General features: G+C 33.6%; 1 long non-coding RNA gene across 1 annotated transcript; it reads right to left on the bottom strand.

Moving 5' to 3' along the window:
- Nucleotides 1-442: 442 nt before the first annotated feature.
- Nucleotides 443-2656, bottom strand: LOC133179361 (uncharacterized). The gene is made up of 2 exons (XR_009720100.1): nucleotides 2242-2656; nucleotides 443-2028 (listed from the first exon to the last, which is right to left on the bottom strand). It is a non-coding gene; the product is annotated as an uncharacterized LOC133179361 (long non-coding RNA).
- Between the last annotated feature and the right edge of the window lie 2758 nt (nucleotides 2657-5414).

The following is a 5414-nucleotide window of genomic DNA, read 5'->3' as shown; positions in this document are numbered from 1 at the left end:
TGTCAATTAAACTATGAAATATCGAATATTGAAATATGTACGTATGTATTAATTTTTAGATATCAAGAACATTTTTTGATTCATTTTTGTACAGCAGAAAAAGATAACAACACATGTTCAACGACGGGATCGAACCGCATAATTTACAATGTATGAACACCTCATAGAGGTTTTGTAAACATAATCACCTATAATGTTCATATTTTTTAAAACAGAAATCCATATAATCATAACACATACAATACGGAAGTATCGCCATAAATATTTTCCTAGCAGTAACATTTAGTTATTATTATTTTTTTTATTATCATTACTTTTTTTTATATTTTCAATGGGTTTTTACAAAAGCTTAATCCTTGAATGCGTTATAATCATCCATTTGATGCAAGAACTTATGTTGCAGTTTGGTTGTTTTATCTTATCTAAAGAATGATAAAATACATGTAGCTGTTGCATTTATTGTACTTTCAAGTTTTTACCGGGAAAACAGAATCATTAAATTACACATATCTTGATTGTTCATACATCATGTAACACTCACATTTATATAACTTAATTTGATTGTACAATATAATTAAAAATACGCAGGGTGGTAAAAAGTACTAACTTGTAAATTGTTCTCAAATATAATTAATATACATGACATACAATAAAAATACAAATGAAGGAGACAAACATTTAAATCCGCATAAAAAAATTGAGATTCATGAAAATAAATGTTCACAGAAACTTATTGACTGAATGGCTAATCTCATTAGATACCCTTCGGCTGATTCAAAATATGTAAAACACGATGTATCAACACATGGTAGGACTGCAGGCAGTAATTCAAAATATTCAACACAAGTGTGAAGCTAAGATTTCATGACTAAACTTAAAATTTCTAACAGCAAAGTGATCAAACAGCAGAAGTGAAATATTGAGATAGGAGTAATTACTCATATAATGTATATATTCAGAGTCCAAATAGAAGTTTTCATTATTGGTAACATCTAACAACAGATTGGATGCATACTGCAGATGGACAATCCTTAGAATTAATGTACGTCTCGATAATGACTCAGAAAAAGTAAAAAATTCGATGACAGGTTATAGGTTCTAATGGTCACTGGAATCTTGTTATAACAGGTGAAAATGATGCCAGACGACGAGATAGCTCACCTGTCCTCAGAATGGACAGACTGACTTTTCTAACTTACGACCATTCAGTTAGTAATAATTCCATAGTATAAATGAACTTCAATTAAGTAAACAGGAGCATATACCGGTATTTAAGTATTTGTTCGATACGCAATGTTTTGAGCATGTAGAATATTAAAGCGATCATTTCATTCAGAGACAAGACACAAAAAACTTATCTCGTCCTGATTACATTGTTTGTATCACAAAAGTAAGCGTAACAACATATATAAAATTACAATAAATGATCAAATGGAACACTGGTGGTATGCTAGACTTTCTCCTTGTCTTCTATACTGTAGTTGATTGTCTGTGACGCACTAAGCCCTGGTCCATTTGAAGTCTCTGATTGCAACAAACTTTGTGCGTCCACGTGTGAAGTAACAACTTCCCCATTTGGTTGCACCTCTGACGTAACTACCGCCAAAACGAGGAATGGACTAACCTCTGAACTGTACCCTGAACTACCCGAAGAATTTCGACTGCGTGAACCCATCAATGATTCGATGTCCGATTCTAACTGTCTTTGTCCATGAACACCTGCTCGCATTTGGCGCTGGCGCCGTCTTTCACGCCTACGGCGTTCACGATCGGCTTCGGCGCGATCACTTGGAATATAATGTTGCGGAAGTTGGTTTGGCATACGACACATTTTCTTGATTTCGTCCGCAAAACAGCACACTATGAATAGCAACAGAAAACAAACACAGAATGGAATCAGTAAAATCAAGCCTACTGATTCCATCTCCCGATGACGAGGATGGCTAATCACTTGGATGGACAGATGATAATGGATTTCTTATTACGAAGTACGGGATTCCAAAATTGAATATACTTCTGTGCGACAACCTGAGAGAAACGATACATGATACTTATATGTATGACGCACTACCCGTCGGGTGCCTCAGATATATACATCTATACATTTAAGTACATTTAAAAACACCACACTGACTTCAAGTTTAGATTAGGCAATAACAATTAATAGCAACATTTTTTTTAGATAAATACTCAAAATTATATAATAAAAAAGTTTATATTATTATCAATTATGGATACAACCTTTTCTGCATCACATGGCTTGCATTGTTCAAGTTCGTTGATTTGGATCCAATTTATCTTCTACAATAGAAATGTCTTGCTATATTTTTGCAGTTTTCAATAGATCTAAAATACACCAGTTGATGTCGATCGTGGCTAGACTTTCGGGATAACTGTCACTTCACTGTACATTCCTTCAAAACATTCACTTACATGTTTACCGCTTGACTCTGTGGGTAAATTTCCATTGACCCGCCGATCACTTAATGATGTATCCTAAAAATAGACCTGGATGTAAACATTGAATGCTAACGCTGACGCTACGATAACCATTAAGTATGCAGTTACATCAATCTGTGTGAAGTCCAGCAACGTTGACTTTCTTTTTACTTTGTGTGCTTGTTTCATTGTCCTAACTGCACGCAACTCATTTAAATTGTTAAAGAATACGAGGGGGAATTCCAATTTGTTGAAGTGAGGTTACAAAGAGGGGATTTCAAAAATACGCAATCATACATCTCCTGAGTTGTCAAAATATAGCAAAACATGATCAACTTATATATTTTATATAAACTGCATATTAGTAATAAAAAAAAATTATGTATATTTCTAATTAATATTTATTAAGATTTTTCATTTTAGGAGATGTGCGCATGTGCATATATAGGTATATATATAGAGATCCTCAAATACTTCACGTTTTTTAAAAAATCGTATCACGCACTGATCACTTGGGGGTTTTTTTGTACGTCGATGTCGGTCAACCTCTGTAGGTCAAACTAAAAGGTGAGCTATACTTAAACTAATTAATTACACAACGAACCGAAAAACAATAGTAATAAATAATACAACAGGGACACGAGCACTAGCTATTCACTACATTGTTTAATATGTTGCAAGGAAAATTGGTTGTCTGGAAAAGGGAAGCGGGGATTTGAGCTTCCTCTTTCAAAAGAAAGGGGGGTGGGGGTGGGGCAGCACCCATACTTAATGGATTAAGGACCCTCTATACACTGCAAACTGAAGAGTTCCAATTCCACGGTAATTCTATGCAGTTAGAGTGCTCTGCCCTTTGATTTAAATACATCCCCCAATAAAGTATATCCCCCCGTAAGATTTACTTTATGTACATGTAGTTAACCTTCCCCCATTAGGGAAATAAAAATTTTCCGAATAGTAAACCTTCCCACATTGCCCTAAGCAGTTCGGATTTTACGTATTCTAATGGGGGAATAATTGTACAATTATAGCCTTTTGATAAGGTCAATCCCTAGATACATAGACCTAAGAGAAGGCATTGTTATGTCATTCGCATTATTACATCACAGTAACGAATAGCAGCTGCAGTATCTGTTTTTAGAAACGTCCAATTTAAAAAGACTATTGTGACGTCAGCACTATTGTTGCTTCACAGAAGAAGCAGGTTTATATATATATATTTACATTTGCAAATGTTTTCTTTTATATAACACTATTGAAGGCAACGCGTATCTATGTCCGTATAAACACGGGTTCCTCGCGTCATAAACGTTCGACGTAATTTCTCAGTGACGTCATAAAGAGTCGACGCGCAATCAGTGGATCAAACATGTGCCGTTGGGTTTGAAAAATAAAACGTTTCACGCGTTAAATATTATAATCAGGCAAATATAAAATATGAATAAGTCACAAATGTAAATATAAGTAATAAGGTATCATTTTAAAACATCTATCGGGCTATAAATACGGGTTGGTACGAGATCAAATTTACCATAAAGCCCTTCGGGCTTTATGGAATTTGATCTCGTGACCAACCCGTATTTATATCCCGATAGATGTTAAAAAATGATACCTTATTTCTTAAAATATATTTTAGAAGCTTAAAATGGAAACACCCAGTTTATAAGACTTTTTATACTTGATCATGTGATCTAGTTTGAGCCAATCAAATAACTGGCAACAAAAGAAAATAATAAAACCTTTTATAGTATGTTTATGTCGAATTCATGTATTAAATAAGTACTAGTGTTGTGAGTTTCATTTCTGTGAAATTAATAGTATTGCGAGTTTCATCTCTGTGAAATTACTGGTGATCAAAATCTATCGTGCTCAAGTCCAATTTAAAAATCTGTAATCAAATTTTAGTGAACATCCTTTTACTACCCAATTTTTATTCAAAACCCCAATTCATTATTCTACGATAGCATACATGATATTGATCTGACTATGAGGGGAAATATTAAAAGGCGTAAAAGGAGAAGTGAAAAGGCGTTAAAACACAACGATACGTTATTAAGACTTTCAAAAAGCATAATAACGCGAAGTAAAAAGGCGTTAGAAAGCAAATGAAATTGCGTTATTACGCCGCCTTTAACCCTTTCGACGCCGAATATAGTTACGTTTATAACGTCATGAATGCCGTACTATGACGTCAACTGAGACGTAAAATAATTTGCTTCAGAAAAAAGCGTCAAACTGATAATGAAACAAGCACCTGTTTAAGCAAAGTAATAGGATGTTCATAGTTTTCAAGGAAAATGTGCATAATATATAGTCATATTCATTCCCATAATTTTTAATCGCCATAAAGTAAATTTAGCATATATATATCCTGTAGCTAGAATTCACAAGGAAATTCTTTACATACATGTATAACAAAAGCGACGTTTAGTCTTTTTCAAATAATATTTTTAGTAAATGTTATAAATGTATGACTGCCGTCACGAGAAAAGGGGCCCTTAAATAGCCTGGCCCTTTCTGAGTGCAAATATATATAACTTTTAAAAATATCTGATTTTTTCAGTATTACATACGCATTTTAGAAAGGCACTTTAAAACAACGTTGACGTTAGTCATAGAAAACGTACTGATGTCGCGTTCAGCAATTTCTTTCTAAACATTCTTAAAATTATTTAATAATCCTAATCGTTTTGACACATAAAAACTTGAGAAAATATTTGATATCTTTTTCTAAGCTACTAGTATGTAATTATTCCTAAGAAAAGACGCCTTAGTTCATACTTCTAGAGGCAGACCCATTAATTAAGGAGGAGGGGGATCTAGACATTTAGGATCTGGGAACGGTTTATATTCAGTCGAAAAATATTACAATTTCACACAAAATATTCTTTTTATATTTTATAATCTAGCCCAATTAAAAATGGATATAAAGCAGGCGCACTTGAAACATTAACCCCCCCTCCCCCCAAAAAAAA

This window comes from Saccostrea echinata, unplaced genomic scaffold, assembly GCF_033153115.1.
Source record: "Saccostrea echinata isolate AGI-Se365-2 ecotype Australia unplaced genomic scaffold, CSIRO_AGI_Sech_v1 ptg000004l, whole genome shotgun sequence".
Classification (NCBI taxonomy): Eukaryota; Metazoa; Mollusca; class Bivalvia; order Ostreida; family Ostreidae; genus Saccostrea; species Saccostrea echinata.
Note: the sequence above shows the minus strand (reverse complement) of the source record. Positions and strands in the feature narration are given on the sequence as shown.